Source organism: Ambystoma mexicanum, chromosome 3p (genome assembly GCF_040938575.1).
Source record: "Ambystoma mexicanum isolate Mex_15411 chromosome 3p, UKY_AmexF1_1, whole genome shotgun sequence".
NCBI classification, from domain to species: Eukaryota; Metazoa; Chordata; class Amphibia; order Caudata; family Ambystomatidae; genus Ambystoma; species Ambystoma mexicanum.
In genome coordinates, this window is record NC_090925.1 from 331,011,879 (window position 1) to 331,034,282 (window position 22,404).

Consider the following 22,404-nt stretch of genomic DNA (forward strand, 5'->3'; position numbering starts at 1 on the left):
TTGACTCAAACAGTTCACTATTTTATGCTCTCTTTATTCTAAAGCTTGGGCATGGGGCTTTTCCTTTTCAGCGTTGGCACTTAATATAGAAATGCAATCTCACTAATGAATGGTGTAATGAGACTGCTGCAATTAGGGTGGCTGGTGTGTTCCCAGGAGACCGCAGCTGGTGCAGCTGATGGTACATTTGCTCGAGGCCGCGCAGCAATACTCAGCTGCTACAATGGACTGCGCAGCAATACTCAGCTGCTGCAATGAACTGCGCAGCAATACTCAGCTGCTGCAATGGACTGCGTAGCAATACTCAGCTGCTGCAATGGACTGCGCAGCAATACTCAGCTGCTGCAATGGACTGCGTAGCAATACTCAGCTGCTACAATGAACTGCCCGCGCAGCAATAATGTATGGGCGCTGGGAGACTGTAGCACTCGGATTTATGAGCAAGCCGTGATTGTGCCCGAGATTTCATGTGGTGGGAAAACTACATGCATGGGAGCAGGCTGGTGGGGAGCTCCAAGGTTACCTCCAAACCTCGATATTTGGAGAAAGTTCCAGTCATGTCATTAAGGACAACTGATGTGGCCGACAATGAGGATGGGCTAAAAGAGAAATGGAAGAAGGACTTACCAGGCCTTGCCCCAGAGGCGGCGAGAAGGCACCTGGACCAGTGAGCTCACTTCACCTGATATAGTCTCCTTCTCATCACCAATTATTTTTCTATAAAATATCACGTTTAGTGAGTGGGTCTAGGTTGCTGCTGGTTTCCTGTATTGCATTGCCATTTAATAAACGCTCTGTTCTTTGCTACTTTTCAAAATTCTATTGGGCGGGCTCTGTTTTTCCACAGTCTAGTGCCACAACCTGGACTGGTTGCTGACTTGAGAAGGCGCTGATAACGTGCGGGCCATCTCCACCCAACCCTGCAGCACTGTATCTGACAGGTAAGGAGTAAGGAAAGCTCCAGACATAAGTCATGAATTCTTTTGGGCCAAACTATGGACTGCATTTTTGTGAAGTAGGAAGTCCACACAGAGAAAAGGGGGGTTGGGAACTGTGTAGCGAGGTTGGTAAAACATTGAGGTTGGGTTTGTAATCTGTAAGGTTCCTCCTGTCTGGTTAGGTTTAATCAAATTCACACATACACAGTAGTGGAACACATTAAATGACATACTACCAACATTCTGAGTTAGTACACAAGTCAGGTGGGGCGGAGTAAGTAGTCGGTAAGTCAGTAGACTTCCGTCAGTCAAGATAGTCGGGGAAAGAGCTCTTCATAGTTAGAATGTGGGAGGAATGAGCCAGCAAAGGCCACGTGCATCCAAAGCAAGGGCAAAACAGGAGAAAGCCCTTGACTGAATTTTCTTTCCATCCCTTACACGTCCTTGGTGACTCACGCGGGAATGACCCTCTTGGACCCGTAGCAGTATTTTCCCATTCGCTCGTCCCCGAATGTTGCCCATCGGCGGCCCACAGCAGAAGTGGAGTTTATCGTGGTATGCGTGTGCTTGGATACAGCAGTAGAAGGGAAGGACTCCCTGTGAGGGAATCCGATTGTGGTGATTAGCGCCAGGTTTAACAGGACTCTAGCCAGAACAATGGGAGGCAGGTCAGTGCAAGGAGGTGCCGGTATAACCCAAGGGCCCTCCAGCACATTACATACCCACTCGGAATAATAGTGGGACATGCAAGCATTGGCAAGAATGTCACGCCTCAAGGCGGGAGAATCGGCATTTCCAGCCAGCAGCTACTTTCCATAGCGAACAAATTATAAATCTGAAGCGCACGCTCGAAACTAAGGGGGGGAGGGGGTAATTTGTCCAAAACAGCCGTGTACTTATTCTGATTGGTACAACGAGTAGAAACAATGCCTCCAAACATGAGGATTCAAAGATATGGATGAAAAGCTGCAAACATCTAATAAAAACAATCTGAAAGTACAGAATAAGCCATTAGAAAGTCTAGGCATGGGCTGGCGCCCACTCTGTTTAAGCAGCCCGAGGAAACAGCAGAGGACGCAATTGACTTCTTTACCAATGTTGGATCGAATTCGTAAAATGCTGGCCGGACCAATGCCCCGGCTACCCCACCGCTGACTGATCTACAGCAGGACGACCAAATCACTCAGATCCACACCCAACAAGCCTGGCAAACACTCAGTACCCAACAGCCCTCTGCCCGGTACGTGCCTACCTCCCCGTATCCATCTTTGAATCTGCAATGCTCCTTGAATCCGTTCCCTAAAACCAGTCTGCCAGCACCTTCCCTTAATGAGCAGCCTGGGGGAGTTCGCCGCCCCTAGGCTTGCCCATATTCCCCATAGCACTCCATTTCAAGTGTCCGTTACCCAGGGAGGTACTAATTGTAGAAGGGAAACACCTGTGTTCCACGCACCACTAAGGGAGCTATCAGGCATCTCCAAGGATGCAAACAATGTAGTCACTGTTCATGCCACATGGACACCAGGGCAATTCGAAACCTGTAAAAAGAGTTCCTGGATAATAGGGAGGAGCCGCGAAGATTTGCAGAGCAGTTGAACACAGTCATCCAATGTTACAAGCCCTTATGGGCTGATATGAGCCAGTTCATGTCCATAATCACTCCTACAGAAGTAATACAAGTACTTATACAGCAAGGTGGTTCTCCAGTGGCTGGCCGAGGAATAAGTATCAACGAAAGACTATTAAATGCCATCTCTGAGATGTCACCCCAAAAGACAGATTGGGGCAACATCTAAACTTCTGAACAGATGCAGCAGAATCTCTGACAGTCTTTCTGGGCATGCTCAAGATAGTTTTCCCAGAACATTTAGGTATATTAAAACCTACAGAAAAGGAGCAAGAAGCTGTAGAGGGTGATTGTGTTCTAGCACTGAAGCCACAACTCAACAACTTAAAATGAGCAGCACTGAATGGCAAATGAAGCCCTCATCGCAGCTGGCTCTGGCACCCAACCACTGTCATGACTGCCAGGAAAGCAAGAGAGAATGTTGAGAACACGCTCATGGCTTTCCAGCTGCAGATGGTTCAAGGGCAACTGTCTCAGGCAGAGTGGGGAGGGTTTCCCTAGCGTAACTACACCGGGTGGGGAAGAGGAAGAGGAACGGTGAGGATCCTTAGGAAAATGGACTTGTGAGCCTAACAGGCTGTACTATCGAGTGCCCCAATGAGTTCCAACACAGTTTTCTTCCCCCCCTCTCACAGATCCACCCCTTTTTCCTAATGAGGTGCACCAGCTTTCGCATCCAGCAACTCAGTGGGCCTCATTACGAGGTTGTCGGTTCGGTAACAACGGTACCGGTATGCTTGCCGGTACCGTTGTTACCGGACAGGGTAACTCCAATTTGTGCCGCAGGTTCCTTTCATTCGCCAGGTCTGCGCTGGCAGAATGAAAGGCACCCGCTAGCACAGCATGCCTGTACGGTGCCGGTGCTACAGGCATCCCCATTCCCACTGAGCCCTATGAGGCTAGAATGGGGATCTACCGGCAAGGGCACCCGAGAAAGGGCAGTTACTGTGTCCGGCGGGGTTGGAATACTCCGGTAATTGCCCATTCGTGGGTGCCGGACTTTCATGCCAGTATGGAGGTAGCCTTGCCGCTCTTACTGGCAAGGCGACCTCCAACCTCGTAATGAGACCCAGTGTCAGGTGCTCTGAATGAAGATCAACATTACAACAGCCCGAGAGAAAACCCTCTAATACCTGTGGACGAGGAAGGTCCTCATCTTGAGTGTGCTATTGAAGCTATTGAAGTGCTGCCCGTTTCATGTTCAGATGACACAGGGAGGAGCAAGTCCGTCATACCATGTGAATGTTTTCTGGCTATGCCCCTTTTTGCAGGCATATCTAATGCACCTGTGCCGCACCCCGTGGCAAAGCCTTGATCTGTTACACTGGGGCCCATTGCAGATAAGCATGCATTTCTACCTAGCCCTTCTGCACCATTTCATCTATTTGGACAGGATTTTCTATGTAAGCTCAATTGCACCATACATTGCACACCAGATGGAGTATCTTTCGAGATACCCAATAACGACACTGGTGCCGTATTAGCAAAGCTACCAAATACTTTTCTCCCACTCCCAAAGATTGCCATCCGCCCCCATCTCTGGCCCGGATTACTTAAGATGCCTTTGTAGTAGTTTTGCCTGATGCAGAAGAAGGCATTGCCACCGTCATACACCACATAGTCACTAATAAAACACGCGGGCATAGTTCCAACAAGCGATCCCTGAAATATTCCCATTCACCATGTTAAGAAGCCCAGACAGGGGCACCTATCGATGTGTGCAAGACCTCTGTTCCTTTAATGCTGTAGCACTACCTTTCTTTCCTGTGATCCAGACTCTAACTGAAATATTTGTTTTTAAAATAAAATATTTGTTATTGTTTTAGAAACACAAAACCATACAAGCATTCACTTCCCTACAATTACATGTCTTGACACTTGTTAGCCATAACTCGTCAGTGTGAACAAATTAGGTTAAGTCACATCGCTTCGCACTCATCTATATCTCGTCATCTCAGAGCGCCCTTATCCTCCTCCCTCCTCCCATCTACCCCACATTTTTGTGGCTTCTGCCAGACAACCCTGTGCAGTGTATATTCAGTGTTCCATTGCCGCACAGACGTCGATATCGGCAACCCATTGGGCCACCACTGGACATTCGGGTGATCCCAATCGTTGGGCTATATTGCGTTCGATCAGTCCGACAGCAGTGGATAAGTACAATTTTTCCCTTTTGGTAGCGCTTTCATCCGATATACCTAGCAAAAGTAGTTTAGGGTCCAATGGTATTGTCCTCCCCAGAGTATCAGTTAATTTGTCACAACATTTACGCCAGAAGTCTCTAATCCGGGGACATTCGCACAGGATATGTATAAAGGTACTCTCCTCCCCCTGGCATCGGAGGCAATTCGGATCCGGAGCCCGATTCCATCTGTGTAGTGCGACCCTGGGGTACTACACCCTATGAAGAATTTTAAATTGTATCAGGCGGAGCCTGGAGACGATTGCAATTTCCCATGCATACATTAAGGCTATTATCCAATCTTCTGCGTCTATAGCACCTACACCTCTAGCTAGCGTTCCACCATCAGCGACTCATTTCACCATCATGGATCTCTGTGCCGCCTTCTTCTCTATCCCAGGACAGTCGCTACCGCTTTGCATTTGGATACCACTTAACGCAGAACACAAGGGCCTGCCGTCGTCAGGAGTACACAGGGTGACTAACTTTATTTTCCCAACTGTCTGTGTTGATGCAATACATATGTCTTCTGTTGGCTTCATCAACTTATGTTGCTTGCAATCAGGATGTGCTAGTGATATTAATAGCTTTGGCTCAGAAGGGTGAAAAGGCACTCAAGCAAAAATCAATGGCTATCAGTTTGTTTCAGTGTACGTGGTCCCTTCCCCAGGTAGGCAGAGGCCTACCTGTGCCACAAAGCTGATACGGTGACAGTGGCTAAACCTTTAATCAGGGGCATGTGCCTCAATTTGGAATGACCGTAAACCTAAGTAGTGATAAAGGCACCCATTTTGCAGGCCAAGTTGTCAGGAAATGATGCCCAGCACTGCAAACAGAGCAGAAAATCCACTGCCCGTATCACTGTCAGCCAATAAGGACAATGGAACGACAGGATTCCAACATCAAGACAAGGCTCGCTAAGGTGTGAGCTGAAACAGCTCTGCAGTGGTGTGTCTTATGCGTCTGTCTCCCTGACATGCTACTAAATTATTTCAGAAAGCTCTCATCCTCCACAAGCTCTCTTCCTGTGCAGGTGAACTACTTCTTACCAAAAGAGCCTTAGAAGGTGGGCCACTCCTTGAAGCCCAGTGACTGCATCTATGCCAAGGTGTGTACAAATACAATATCATATCAAGATGCATCGAGATGGTATTAGTGAAGGAGAAGATATCAGGGGAGGTGCATGGAGGATTAAGGGTGCCCCTCCCAGAAGCAGAGGACATATCATTATGATATGATATCTGTAACCCAGAGGTTTCTAAGCGCGACCCGGGGATCGAACCTGTGTTGCTGCGTGTCGTCTTGATTCCAAGGCGAGCACTTGGACCTGAGCTATCCTCCCTGAGTTAGTACAATAAAGAGAGAGCTCCGAATAATTTAAATTGACCGCATTGATTTTCTGATGTGATTCATGTGACTAGCCACAAATCACAGAAAAGCGAGTGTGCTCAGATAGGCCTCGTTTCATGTATATATGAAAAAAGCGGCTTCTTGTTCCATCTTGCCATTTTCTAACTCGCATTAGAAGTGCTCTAGGTTGTAATAATGTTGCCACTGTAGCGGGTCAGGAGGTGTGGTATCAGGCGGCTACTGGGTCAGATAAGTTAGAGTATAGGTTAGCAGCTGTAAATCACACTACGCGCAGTTACTCTCATTACCTTTGTCTGCTTTTCAGGTAACGTCTTAATATCCACATTGTTCCAAGGGCACGCCATGCGTCTTGCACATCAGAGAGCATTATTCAGCTTAAGGGCAGGGGTCAAGTCCTAAAAAGTAAAGTGGGGTGGGGGACTCATCAACACACGCTGTGACGTCGCCAGAAATTAGCATATCAAGGTGAAATATGCGAATTTTATTCAATTGGCTTTGCATAACCACCCACATTGCACAGTACGAATGGCATTTGCCTTTCATAAAATCAACACACACACAAAACCAAGAGAGGATATTTTCTTCTAAAAATGTTTTTGAAAACGTTAAAAGGTGGGCATGTTTTAAACTCCAAGAATCAATACAAATGTTTCCTCTGGAACTTGCAGTACCGAAATGGGACATTTCACCTTTAGTTGCTTGTTATTTTTCATCAGGTTATATAGTGCAGTGGTGAAGTGTCCGACCTGAAGACTGCGGTTCGATCCCTGTGGATGGCTTTTAATTCATAAATTCAAAGAGGGCATTCAATGTTTCTCATTTTAGCTGGGCGGGGACTGAGTCCATCCTCTGAATAAAGTGAGTATCCTAAGAGGGATGCAGAGAGCTGGGTATGGGAGGGGGCACATTCTATACTTGCAGCTTGCAGTGTCTAAAAGGTCCAATCGCTGGATGGCTGGTTGGATGGCTTTTGGAACGCAGCTGGACCTATCACTGGGGAGCTGGGAAAGAGCACAGGAATCAGACTTACAAACCATATATGATGGTGCCTGGGAGATGATATTTCATTTTAACATTTGTAGTGCATGCTAAGCACAGAGGTATCCAGGTGCTGTTGCGACTCCAGTTACACACACACGTATGGTAGAGGACACGGCCTCATGAATATAGTCTCTCTGTAGGATGGAGTGGCGCTGAATGTTTACAATTATGTGAGCAGCCAAGTTTTCAACCTTTTTCTGAATACCCAGCATGATTGCTCCGCGTGAATGTCAGTTGGGAGCAAGTTCCATTGTTTAGCTGCAAAGGTAGGGAAGCTCGCCCCACCAGCATTTGTTCCTTTACCTTTTGGTTGAAGCAGTCTGTTGATGTAGGCCGCTCTCGTGGGTCTATCTGAGTGAGCTCTGGTGATTATTTGAGCTAGGTAGGAGGGCGCTGTGTTGGAGAGGTATCTATGTGTGATGGACCGGGATTTGAAGATGATGCGTTCAGGAATAGGTAGCCAGTGGGCCGCTTTTCTGGCAGCTGGGATATGCTTGCGTTTGGAAATGTTAAGAGCAGCTCTGATGGCATTATTCTGTATCACCTGCATCTTCTGGATCTTGTGGAGAGAGGTGCCGGCAAAGAGGGCATTACAGTAGTCTAGTCTAGATCCGATAGTGGGTCAGGCAACGGTCAAGCAGCTGTCCTGTGAGAGGAAGTGTCTGGATGTGGAAAACTACAGAATAAGCAGGATGCGAGGAGGTTGGTAGGCATCCCCAAGGCTAACATCCAGCCTGGACCCTTTGGAAAGGTTCACGTCATGTGAAGTGTATAAGATGTACCAAAGAATGATGACGGACTAATAGACATGGAAGAAGGATTTAGCAGGACTTGCTTCAGAGGCAGCCAGTAGGTGCCTTCGCAGGACTGTCCAAGGCCAGATGCCCTCACTTAGCCTGATATGGTGTCCTTCTCCTCACCATTTCTTTCTATAAAAGATGGTGTTTGGAGGTATAGGTTGCTGCTTTAAGGTTCGGTTAGAGGTGGACACACTGTTGTTTTCTTGTATTGCATTGCAGTTTAATAAACCTTCACTTTTACTTGTCACTCTTCAAATCTCTACCGTGTGGGCACAGTTCTTCCACAGTCGGCATCAAGGAATGTTAGTGTAACTCCCACGCAAGCATGTGGTCGTGAAAACAAACTCTGTGGAGCATATATGCAACTCCTGCCGCAGCAGAGTTGCATTCACGCAGGATTAAAGAATGATATGATTGGTACCAAAGAATGTAATTTAAACCATTGCTGAGATTATGATGAATTTATGAGATCAAGACTAAAAACAGTACACTGTCACAGATCCCGAACCGAACACTTCAGCGGGACTATCACAGATCCCGAACCGAACACTTCAGCGGGACTCACAGATCCCGAACCAAACACTTCAGCGGGACTGTCACAGATCCCGAACCGAACACTTCAGCGGGACTGTCACAGACCCTGAACCGAACACTTCAGCGGGACTGTCACAGATCCCGAACCGAACACTTCAGCGGGACTGTCACAGATCCCGAACCAAACACTTCACCGGGACTATCACAGATCCCGAACCGAACACTTCAGCGGGACTGTCACAAATCCCGATCCGAACACTTCAGCGGGACTGTCACAGACCCTGAACCGAACACTTCAGCGGGACTGTCACAGATCCCGAACCGAACACTTCAGCGGGACTATTACAGATCCCCAACCGAACACTTCAGCGGGACTGTCACAGACCCCGAACCGAACACTTCAGCGGGACTATCACAGATCCCGAACCGAACACTTCAGCGGGACTGTCACAGACCCTGAACCGAACACTTCAGCGGGACTGTCACAGACCCCGAACCGAACACTTCAGCGGGACTGTCATAGACCCCGAACCGAACACTTGAGGGGGACTGTCACAGACCCCGAGGCGAGCACTTCAGCAGGACTGTCACAGACCCCAAACCGAACACTTCAGCGGGACTGTCACAGACCCTGAACCAAACACTTCAGCGGGACTGCCACAGACCCCGAACCGAACACTTCAGCGGGACTGTAACAGACCCTGAACCGAACACTTCAGCGGCACTGTCACAGACCCCGAGGCGAGCACTTCAGCGGGACTGTCACAGACCCCGAACCGAACACTTCAGCGGACTGTCACAGACCCCGAACCGAACACTTCAGCGGGACTGTCACAGACCCCGAGGCGAGCACTTCAGCGGGACTGTCACAGACCCCGAACCGAACACTTCAGCGGGACTGTCACAGACCCCGAACCAAACGCTTCAGCGGGACTGCCACAGACCCCAAACCGAACACTTCAGCGGGACTGTCACAGACCCCGAACCGAACACTTCAGCGGGACTGTCATAGACCCCGAACCGAACACTTGAGGGGGACTGTCACAGACCCCAAGGCGAGCACTTCAACGGGACTGTCACAGACCCTGAACCGAACACTTCAGCGGGACTGTCACAGACCCTGAACCAAACACTTCAGGGGGACTGCCGCAGACCCCGAACCGAACACTTCAGCGGGACTGTCACAGACCCTGAACCGAACACTTCAGCGGCACTGTCACAGACCCCGAGGCGAGCACTTCAGCGGGACTGTCACAGACCCCCGAACCGAACACTTCAGCGGACTGTCACAGACCCCGAACCGAACAATTCAGCGGGACTGTCACAGACCCCGAGGCGAGCACTTCAGCGGGACTGTCACAGACCCCGAACCGAACACTTCAGCGGGACTGTCACAGACCCCAAACCAAACACTTCAGCGGGACTGTCACAGACCCCGAGGCGAGCACTTCAGCGGGACTGTCACAGACCCTGAGGTGAGCACTTCAGCAGGATTGTTACAGACCCTGAGCCGAGCGCTTCAGCGCACTGTCACAGACCCCGAGCCGAGCACTTCAGCACACTGTCACAGACCCCGAGCCGAGCACTTCAGCGGGACTGTCACAGACCCCGAGCCGAGCACTTCAGCGCACTGTCACAGACCCCGAGCGGAGCACTTCAGTGGGACTGTCACAGACCCCGAGCCAAGCAATTCACCGGGACTGTCACAGATCCCGAGCTAAGCACTTTAGAGCTCTGTCACAGATCCCAAGCCGAGCACTTCAGCGCACTGCCACAGACCCCGAACCGAGCACTTCAGCGGGGCTGTCACAGACTCCGAGCACTTCAGCGGGTCTGTCACAGACCCCGAGGCGAGCACTTCAGACCCTGAGCCGCGCACTTCTGCGGGCCTGTCACAGACCCCGAGCACTTCAGCGGGTCTGTCACAGACCCCAAGGCGAGCACTTCAGACCCCGAGCCGAACACTTTAGCGGGTCTGTCAGAGCGACTAGTAAAATGGGCTGTACATCGTCGTTTAAAGTATGCGGAGAAAAGGATTAGGAAAATGCAAGCGGACTGGGTACATTTCTATATTGCTGTTTTAGAATTAGGAGGAGAGTGGGTAACTACATTTCAGTGTGGAAAACTGTAAAAGGTAAGACCGTTTTTGAAAATGGTTCGTTGCATTGCTGCATGGGAAAGGAGGGTGCCCACCTCCAATATTGTTGCTAATGGAACATTCCAAGCGGACTGTCGGGAAGGGTTTTTGATGAGAGTGTTTTGCCAGTTAGTGGCTGAGGCAAGCTGCCTGGCGGAGAGTCTGGCCTTGTGGAACACTTTCATGCCTGGACGGTGGTCCCCAACATTGATGTACCAGACGTCGGCCATATCAGTCAGCCCCTTGAGGTATTCCATTAGGCGGTCGAATCCATCCCATTTATGGGACCCCCTGACCTGGTGAGCTGGGGTCACCAGCAAACCAGCTTGTGAGGTACCTGTGCACAGTAAGAAAAACTGGCACTGCGGTGGCAGAGTCATGCCGCCAAGGCCCCCTGAGTTTGGCGTCACATGACCATGTGGCTGACCGCTCCCTGAGGAGAGCAGAGCACCCGGGTGCCCGCCGAGGTTGATCAGAGAGGAGTCATAACTTTGTGGCACCTTAGTCAAGATTAGCTGGAAGTGGTGGGGCTATTGCTGAAGCCAGGACGCCGATATAACAAGAAAGGTGAGTGAAATGTACCATCACTCCAACCAGTGGAACACACAGACAGTGTGCACCACCTTTCAATGCACATGAGGGGAGCGCGTAGGCATGTATTAACTTCTTGCGCCAAGCTGGTGGAGTCACAGCTGAGGTATCGCAGCTCATTGGCAAATAGTATTCAGTTTATAAAACCACCTTATTGGTGGGCACGCTGCCTAAAGGGTAACAACGATTGCAATCACTAAACTGTGGCATGAGAGTGAAGAGAAGCCTCTTAATGCCTTGAATCGCTTCATGGGTTCAAGATTATATATTACCATTTTATAAAGAACCCCTTTGAAGATTATACATGACTTATTTAATTCAAATGAAATGAATAGAAGATCATTTCCATCCCCTGTTAATGTATGTTGTTGGATATGAATTTATATTTATTTTTAAGATGTGATCATATCTTTTAGCAAATGTATAATTATTAGATGTTGTTTGTAGTGTGCAAAGTTTTGTATTAACTATATCCCACTTTCATAAATAAAAAAAATATATATATAATGCCAGGCAAACGGTACCGTACTAAGACTGCATCTGAGTGCCCACTTTGTTTTGCGGGCGTATACTTCAGTTGCCTCTTCCTAGTTTGTTTCCCTTCTGTTTCTCCCATGGAGCGGTGGGTGCACACCAGTCCCCAATCCCCTCACTCAAAAGAAGATGCTGAAAGGAACTGGGGATGCGCAGCCGAGGAAAGGCGCCCCTGAAACTGAAATTGTGTAATTATAAAAAAAGGGGCTCACAATTGTGCTAAATTCTGGGAAGAAAATGTGAACAATGTCTCATTGCTTGATGTGGCAGACCCTGCGGTTCAGGTCTTTGCTTGGCATTTTGGGCCTGCTCGCATGTCAGAAGGACACCATGGGCCTCATTACGACCCTGGCGGAGAACCATGGTGCAATTTGCACCATGGTCCATGGCGCAAAGCTGCCAACTCCGCCATGGGGGTTGGCGGACTTACCGCCCCATTCCGACCTTAGCGGGGCGGTAAGTCCCCAATCCCCATTTACCCTTCCCCATTCCCATTTTTGCCCCATAGGGTATAATGGGAGTGGGGAAGGCGTTAATTACGCCACCGTAAATTACGGTGGCGTAATTAACGACAAGTCCCGTAGCGCCATGGATTTTTCCGCCTGCAAAAAGCAGGCGTAAAAATCACCATGGCGCTACGGGAACTCGTAGTCGGGCGGAAAGGTACGCCATGGTTTACGCCGGCGTAAACCCCTTTCCGCCAGGGTCGTAATGAGGGCCATGTTATGTACCACTCCTCCGACATGTGGCGCGAATATCATTTACATTTGCAAGCTCAGCATCACATTTAAATAGAAATATAGTTTATCTGACCCTTTTGAAGGAAGTTCATATTTTAATAGCTCTGCTGCCTTGTTAATTTTGCACATTTCTGGCTTACCCAAATCACACACTTAAGGCGTCATTCCTGATCATTATCATTGTACTTCACTGACAGAGTGACTACTAAAATATCATCCTATAAACTTTGATGCCCGGTTTCTAAGGATCAGAATACTGATATTTCTCTAGATGTTGACTAAATCATGCATAACAATTGGAACGCCCTACCCACCTCCATGAGGAATGAAACCTACCTCACAGCCTCCTGCAAAGCACTCAAAACCAAACTATTCAACTAATCATTCCCGCCGTAAGAAAGATTATTCCTGAAGAAGCATGTCTGTAGATGACATTTCTGTTCGCACTGTATCAGCACTGTAACTAACTCCTCTACTGCATGTCTTCCTCCCTAACCAATGTCCCCACTGTAACGAAGTAAGCTCTACTCTATCAGCGCCACGATGCCCCACGGCCGTTTGTGCGCTCTATACATTCAAGTAAATAAATAAATAAATATGAGCCAGAGCTTTGAATTTTTGGCAGTACCTATGCGTCCAAGGGTGTAACTTACATAGGGCAGCTAACATGAATATGAGGCATTAATTAGCCTTAGATGGCATTACTGAGATTGCAATTCGCAGTGAGTGGCAGGACCTAAACGTGTGATGAAGTACTTTACATATGTTATGCTATTGGGCTGACTAGAGAGCAATTACTGCTGCTTTCCTTGCCTCTTGGCACTTTGGCACCCGCAGGAGAAAAGGGTTACTGCTGTCTGCGTCATCTGAATACAGGCACTGCTGCTGGGGTCTGCGTCATCTGAATACAGGCACTGCTGTTGGGGTCTGTCAACTGAACACAGGCAGTGCTGCCGGGGTCTGTCAACTGAACACAGGCAGTGCTGCCGGGGTCTGTGCCATCTTAATACAGACACTGCTGCTGGGGTCTGCGCCATCTGAATACAGGCAGTGCTGCTGGGGTCTCGCTCATCTGAATACAGGCAGTGCTGCTGGGGTCTGTGTCACCTTACTGCAGACACTGCTGGTGGGGTCTGTCTCATCTGAATGCAGGCAGTGCAGCTGGGGTCTGTCTCATCTGAATGCAGGCAGTGCTGCTGGGGTCTGTCTCATCTGAATGCAGGCAGTGCAGCTGGGGTCTGTCTCATCTGAATGCAGGCAGTGCTGCTGGGGTCTGTCTCATCTGAATACAGACTGCTGGGGTCTGTCTCATCTGAATGCAGGCAGTGCTGCTGGGGTCTGCGTCATCTGAATGCAGGCAGTGCTGCTGGGGTCTGTCTCATCTGAATACAGACTGCTGGGGTCTGTCTCATCTGAATGCAGGCAGTGCTGCTGGGGTCTGCGTCATCTGAATGCAGGCAGTGCTGCTGGGGTCTGTCTCATCTGAATGCAGTATTTTGAAAATGGGTACTCCCTATTTTTTGTTGACGGGAGCCGACCAATCGGATGGGAGACTATGTTACGGAAAAAAGAGAAATGAAAGGTCAACTACCCCTACCTTTAGTCCCTATGTAACACAAGGCTAAATCCAAGCTAATCTGATATAATTGAAGATTAATCATACCACAATCATTACATATTGAAATAAAAAAGTTCATTTATTATATGCATTTGATGCAAAATATAAAAATGGCTCAGTAAGGAAGTCCTATATACATAAATATAGAAAACTAAGACTGTGCTATCCACTTACAATCTAACTGGTGTGAAAGCACCAGGACCTTCATAGTGAATAGGATCAGATACAAATAAATGGGAAAAAAACAGTGGTCAATACTGTAAACACTACAACATATTTTGGTTTGATTTAAGGATCAATGCACGTTGATCCCCCTTGCATTCATCCATCTGATTCAGGTTTTTGAGAGCAGGTATTGGTTTGTTCTTATCATATACCTCTTTTGTCAATGCTCTATATGATTCTACAATGTCCATATAGGGTGTAGGATTAAACTTAAAACCCTAAAGACCCTGTATCTTTACGGTTAAAATGAAAGATAGGAAAACAGACAGTACAAGATTCCTATTTACAAGTCGACATATGTTTCGGCCTTTTTTACTCATCCGGTACACTCTCTTTGTGCCGTTGGTAATGATGCTGATGACCGTCTTCAGGACAGAATATCAGGTATTTTCAAATATGTAGTTCATACTTTCCCATTGGCTAATGTTATGGTCTGTGTGTGACACAGATTACTTCGGGACGTATTAGGCTGATTTGTTAAGATGACATCATCTGGCTCCTTCACGGATGCGTGGCCGACACAGTAAGTTCCTTTATCAAACCTTACCTTTTATATATGCTTTTTTGGTGGAGAATATGATGCTTTTTCCGTGGGGAGAAGCTGATTGCAGACCCCTTGTATATTCAATAAGATGTTTATTTCAAAGTAGCAGTAGAGGTTGTGAGTATACGTGCCGCCTTTGGAAGCCTCCGCACAATGTCTCCGGCCATCTGACTGCAGGCAGTGCTGCTGGGGTCTGCGTCATCTGAATACAGGCAGTGCTGCTGGGGTCTGTGTCATCTGAATACAGGCAGTGCTGCTGGGGTCTGCGTCATCTGAATACAGGCAGTGCTGCTGGGGTCTGTGTCATCTGAATGCAGGCAGTGCTGCTGGGGTCTGTGTCATCTGAATACAGGCAGTGCTGCTGGGGTCTGCGTCATTTGAATACAGGCAGTGCTGCTGGGGTCTGTGTCATCTGAATGCAGGCAGTGCTGCTGGGGTCTGTGTCATCTGAATACAGGCAGTGCTGCTGGGGTCTGTGTCATCTGAATGCAGGCAGTGCTGCTGGGGTCTGTGTCATCTGAATACAGGCAGTGCTGCTGGGGTCTGTCTCATGTGAATACAGTCAGTGCTGCTGGGGTCTGTGTCATCTGAATGCAGACACTGCTGCTGGGGTCTCTGTCACCTTAATGCAGACACTGCTGCTGGGGTCTGTGTCATCTCAATACAGGCAGTTCTGCTGGGGTCTGTGTCATCTGACTACAGGGGCTGCTGCTGGGGTCTGTCTCATCTGAATGCAGGCAGTGCTGCTGGGGTCTGCACAATCTGAATACAGGCACTGCTGCTGGGACCTGCACCATCTGAATACAGGCACTGCTGCTGGGGTCTGTGTCATCTGAATTCAGGCAGTGCTGCTGGGGCCTGTCTCATCTGATTGCCGGCAGTGCTGCTGGGGTCTGTGTCATCTTAATACACACAGTGCTGCTGGGGTCTGTGTCATTTTAATGCAGACACTGCTGCTGGGGTCTGTGTCATCTTAATGCAGACACACTGCTGCTGGGGTCTGTGTCATCTGACTACAGGCAGTGCTGCTGGGGTCTGTGTCATCTGCATACAGGGAGTGCTGCTGGGGTCTGTCTCATCTGATTGCCAGCAGTGCTGCTGGGGTCTGTGTCATCTTAATACAGGCAGTGCTGCTGGGGTCTGTGTCATCTGACTACAGGCATTGCTGCTGGGGTCTGTGTCTTCTGAATACAAGCAGTGCTGCTGGGGTCTGTCTCAGGTGAATACAGTCAGTGCTGCTGGGGTCTGTCTCATCTGAATGCAGGCAGTGCTGCTGGGGTCTGCGTAATCTGAATGCAGGCTGTGCTGCTGGGGTCTGCGTCATCTGAATACAGGCAGTGCTGCTGGGGTCTGCGTCATCTGAATACAGACAGTGCTGCTGGAGTCTGTCACATCTGAATGCAGGCAGTGCTGCTGGAGTCTGTCACATCTGAATGCAGGCAGTGCTGCTGGGGTCTGTCTCATCTGAATGCAGGCACTGCTTCTGGGGTCTGTGTCATCTGAATGCAGGCACTGCTGCTGGGGTCTGTGTCATCTGAATACAGGCAGTGCTGCTGGGGTCTGTGCCATCTGGATACAGGCAGTGCTGCGGGGTCTGTGCCATCTTAATGCAGACACTGCTGCTGGGATACATCTCATCTGAATGACGGCAGTGCTGCTGGGGTCTGTCTCATCTGAGTACAGGCTGCTGGGGTCTGTGTCATCTAAATGCAGGCAGTGCTGCTGGGGTCTGTCTCATCTGAATGAAGGCAGTGCTGCTGGGGTCTGTCTCTGAATTAAGGCAGTGCTGCTGGGGTCAGCATCATCTGAATACATGCAGTGCTGCTGGGGTCTGTGTCATCTGAATGCAGACACTGCTGCTGGGGTCTGTGTCATCTCAATACAGGCAGTGCTGCTGGGTTCTGTCTCATCTAAATGCAGGCAGTGCTGCTGGGGCAGTCTCATCTGAATACAGGCAGTGCTGCTGGGGGCGGTCTTGTCTGAATACAGGCAGTGCTGCTGGCTTCTGTCTCGTCTGAATACAGGCAGTGCTGCTGGGGTCTGTCTCATCTAAATACAGGCAATGCTGCTGGGGTCTGCCTCATCTGAATGCAGGCAGTGCTGCTGGGTTCTGTCTCATCTGAATATAGGCAGTGCTGCTGGGGTCTGTGTCATCTGAATGCAGACACTGCTGCTGGGGTTTGTGTCACCTTAATGCAGGCAGTGCTGCTGGGGTCTGTGTCATCTCGATACAGGCAGTGCTGCTGGGGTCTGTCTCATCTGAATACAGGCAGTGGTGCTGGGGTCTGTCTCGCGTGAATGCAGTCAGTGCTGCTGGGGTCTGTCTCATCTGAGTGCAGGCAGTGCTGCTGGGGTCTGTCTCATGTGAATGCAGGCAGTGCTGCTGGCGTCTGTCTCATCTGAGTAGAGGCTACTGGGGTCTGTCTCATCTAAATGCAGGCAGTCCTGCTGGGGTCTGTCTCATCTAAATGCATGCAGTCCTGCTGGGGTCTGTCTCTTCTGAATGCAGGCAGTGCTGCTGGGGTCTGTCTCATCTGAATGCAGGCAGTGCTGCTGGGGTCTGTCTCATCTGAATGCAGGCAGTGCTGCTGGGGTCTGCATCATCTGAAAGCAGGCAGTGCTGCTGGGGTCTGTCTCATCTGAATGCAGACACTGCTGCTGAGGTCTGTGTCATCTCAATGCAGACACTGCTGCTGGGGTCTGTGTCATCTTAATGCAGACACTCCTGTTGGGGGCGGTCTCATCTGAATGCAGGCAGTGCTGCTGGGGTCTGCATCATCTGAATACAGGCAGTGCTGCTGGGGAATGTGTCATCTTAATGCAGACACTCATGTTGGGGGCAGTCTCATCTGAATGCAGGCAGTGCTGATGGGGTCTGGCTCATCTGAGTGCAGGCAGTGCTGCTGAGGTCTGTCTCATCTGAATGCAGGCAGTGCTGCTGGGGTCTGTCTCATCTGCATGCAGGCAGTGCTGCTGGGGTCTGTCTCATCTGAATGCAGGCAGTGCTGCTGGGGTCTGTCTCATCTGAATGCAGGCAGTGCTACTGTGGTCTGCCTCATCTGAATGCAGGCAGTGCTGCTGCGGTCTGTCTCATCTGAATGCAGGCAGTGCAGCTGGGGTCTGTCTCATCTGAATGCAGGCAATGCTGCTGGGGTCTGTCTCATCTGAATACAGGCTGCTGGGGTCTGTCTGACCTGAGCGCAGGCAGTGCTGCTGGGGTCTGTCTCATCTGAGTGCAGGCAGTGCTGCTGGGGTCTGTCTCATCTGAATGCAGGCAGTGCTGCTGGGGTCTGTCTCGTCTGAATGCAGGCAGTGCTGCTGGGGTCTGTATCATCTGAATACAGCCAGTGCTGCTGGGGTCTGTCTCGTCTGAATACAGGCAGTGCTACTGGGGTCTGCCTCATCTGAATGCAGTTAGTGCTGCTGGGGTCTGTCTCGTCTGGATAAAGGCAGTGCTGCTGGGGTCTGTGTCATCTGAATGCAGACACTGCTGCTGGGGTTTGTGTCACCTTAATGCAGAAACTGCTGCTGGGGTCTGCCTCATGTGAATGCAGACACTGCTGCTGGGGTCTGTGTCATCTGAATGCAGACACTGCTGCTGGGATCTGTGTCATCTGAATACAGGCAGTGCTGCTGGGGTCTGTGTCATCTGAATGCAGACACTGCTGCTGGGGTCTGTCTCATCTGAATACAGGCAGTGTTGCTGGGGTCCGTCTCATCTGAATACAGGCAGTGCTGATGGGGTCTGTCTCATCTGAACACAGACAGTGCTGCTGGGGTCTGTCTCATCTGAGTACAGGCTGCTGGGGTCTGTCTCATCTGAATGCAGGCAGTGCTGCTGGGGTCTGTGTAATCTGAATACAGGCAGTGCTGCTGGGGGCAGTCTTGTCTGAATACAGGCAGTGCTGCTGGGGTCTGTCTCGTCTGAATACAGGCAGTGCTGCTGGGGTCTGTCTCGTCTGAATACAGGCAGTGCTGCTGGGGTCTGCCTCATCTGAATGCAGGCAGTGCTGCTGGGGTCTGTCTCGTCTGAATACAGGCTGTGCTGCTGGGGTCTGTGTCACCTGAATGCAGACACTGCCGCTGGGGTTTGTGTCACATTAATGCAGACACTGCTGCTGGGGTCTGTGTCATCTCAATACAGGCAGTTCTGCTGGGGTCCGTGTCATCTGAATGCAGACACTGCTGCTGGGGTCTGTGTCCCCTTAATGCAGACACTGCTGCTGGGGTCTGTGTCATCTCAATACAGGCAGTGCTGCTGGGGTCTGTCTCATCTGAATACAGGCAGTGGTGCTGGGGTCTGTCTCGCGTGAATGCAGGCAGTGCTGCTAGGGTCTGTCTCATCTGAGTGCAGGCAGTGCTGCTGGGGTCTGTCTCATCTGAATGCAGGCAGTGCTGCTGGGATCTGTCTCGTGTGAATGCAGGCAGTGCTGCTGGGGTCTGCATCATCTGAATACAGGCAGTGCTGCTGGGGTCTGTCTCATGTGAATGCAGGCAGTGCTGCTGGGGTCTGTCTCATCTGAGTACAGGCTGCTGGGGTCTGTCTCATCTAAATGCAGGCATTCCTGCTGGGGTCTGTCTCATCTGAATGCAGGCAGTGCTGCTGGGGTCTGTCTCATCTGAATGCAGGCAGTGCTGCCGGGGTCTGTCTCATCTGAATGCAGGCAGTGCTGCTGGGGTCTGCATCATCTGAATGCAGGCAGTGCTGCTGGGGTCTGTCTCATCTGAATGTCTGTCTCATCTGAATGCAGGCAGTGCTGCTGGGGTCTGCATCATTTGAATGCAGCCAGTGCTGCTGGGGTCTGCATCATCTGAATGCAGGCAGTGCTGCTGGGGTCTGTCTCATCTGAATGCAGTATTTGGAAAATGGGTACTCCCTATTTTTTGTTGACGGGAGCCGACCAATCGGATGGGAGACTATGTTACGGAAAAAACAGAAATGAAAGGTCAACTACCCCTACCTTTAGTCCCTACGTAACACAAGGCTAAATCCAAGCTAATCTAATATAATTGAAGATTAATCATACCACAATCATTATATATTGAAATAAAAAAGTTCATTTATTATATGCATTTGATGCAAAATATAAAAATGGCTCAGTAAGGAAGTCCTATATACATAAATATAGAAAACTAAGACTGTGCTATCCACTTACAATCTAACTGGTGTGTAAGCACCAGGACCTTCATAGTGAATAGGATCAGATACAAATAAATGGGAAAAAAACAGTGGTCAATACTGTAAACACTACAACATATTTTGGTTTGATTTAAGGATCAATGCACGTTGATCCCCCTTGCATTCATCCATCTGATTCAGGATTTTGAGAGCAGGTATTGGTTTGTTCTTATCATATACCTCATTTGTCAATGCTCTATATGATTCTACAATGTCCATATAGGGTGTAGGATTAAACTTAAAACCCTAAAGACCCTGTATCTTTACGGTTAAAATGAGAGGTAGGAAAACAGACAGTACAAGATTCCTATTTACAAGTCGACATATGTTTCGGCCTTTTTTACTCATCCGGTACACTCTCTTTGTGCCGTTGGTAATGATGCTCATGACCGTCTTCAGGACAGAATATCAGGTATTTTCAAATATGTAGTTCACACTTTCCCATTGGCTAATGTTATGGTCTGTGTGTGACACAGATTACTTCGGGACGTATTAGGCTGATTTGTTAAGATGACATCATCTGGCTCCTTTTCGGATGCGTGGCCGACACAGTAAGTTCCTTTATCAAACCTTTTATATATGCTTTTTTGGCGGAGAATATGATGCTTTTTCCACGGGGAGAAACTGATTGCAGACCCCTCGTATATTCAATAAGATGTTTATTTCAAAGTAGCAGTAGAGGTTGTGAGTATACGTGCAGCCTTTGAAAGCCTCCGCACAATGTCTACGGCCATCTGAATGCAGCAGTGCTGCTGGGGTCTGCGCCATCTGAATGCAGGCAGTGCTGCTGGGGTCTGCGCCATCTGAATGCAGGCAGTGCTGCTGGGGTCTGCGTCATCTGAATACAGGCAGTGCTGCTGGGGTCTGCGCCATCTGAATGCAGGCAGTGCTGCTGGGGTCTGCGTCATTTGAATACAGGCAGTGCTGCTGGGGTCTGTGTCATCTGATTGCAGGCAGTGCTGCTGGGGTCTGTGTCATCTGAATACAGGCAGTGCTGCTGGGGTCTGTGTCATCTGAATACAGGCAGTGCTGCTGGGGTCTGTCTCATCTGATTGCCAGCAGTGCTGCTGGGGTCTGTGTCATCTTAATACAGGCAGTGCTGCTGGGGTCTGTGTCATCTGACTACAGGCAGTGCTGCTGGGGTCTGTGTCTTCTGAATACAGGCAGTGCTGCTGGGGTCTGTCTCAGGTGAATACCGTCAGTGCTGCTGGGGTCTGTCTCATCTGAATGCAGGCAGTGCTGCTGGGGTCTGCGTCATCTGAATGCAGGCAGTGCTGCTGGGGTCTGTCTCATCTGAATGTAGGCAGTGCTGCTGGGGTCTGCGTCATTTGAATACAGGCAGTGCTGCTGGGGTCTGCGCCATCTGAATGCAGACAGTGCTGCTGGAGTCTGTATCATCTGAATACAGGCACTGCTGCTGGGGTCTGTGTCATCTGAATACAGGCAGTGCTGCTGGGGTCTGTGCCATCTTAATACAGACACTGCTGCTGGGATCCATCTCATCTGAATACAGCACGTGCTGCTGGGGTCTGTATCATCTGAATACAGGCACTGCTGCTGGGGTCTGTGTCATCTGAATACAGGCAGTGCTGCTGGGGTCTGTGCCATCTTAATGCAGACACTGCTGCTGGGGTCTGCACCATCTGAATACAGGCCCTGCTGCTGGGGTCTGTGTCATCTGAATTCATGCAGTGCTGCTGGGATCTGTGCCATCTTAATGCAGACACTGCTGCTGGGGTCTGTCTCATCTGATTGCCGGCAATGCTGCTGGGGTCTGTGTCATCTTAATACAGGCAGCGCTGCTGGGGTCTGTGTAATCTTAATGCAGTCACTGCTGCTGGGGTCTGCACCATCTGAATACAGGCCCTGCTGCTGGGGTCTGTGTCATCTGAATACATGCAGTGCTGCTGGGGTCTGTGCCATCTTAATGCAGACACTGCTGCTGGGGTCTGTCTCATCTGATTGCCGGCAGTGCTGCTGGGGTCTGTGTCATCTTAATACAGGCAGTTCTTCTGGGGTCTGTGTCATCTTAATGCAGACACTGCTGCTGGGGTGTGTGTCATCTGAATACAGGCAGTGCTGCTGGGGTCTGTTCGATCTTAATGCAGACACTGCTGCTGGGGTCTGTGTCATCTGACTACAGGCAGTGCTGCTGGGGTCTGTGTCATCTGAATACAGGCAGTGCTACTGGGGTCTGTGTCATCTGAATGCAGACACTGCTGCTGGGGTCTCTGTCACCTTAATGCAGACACTGCTGCTGGGGTCTGTGTCATCTCAATACAGGCAGTGCTGCTGGGGGCGGTCTCATCTGAATACAGGCAGTGCTGCTAGGGTCTGTCTCAT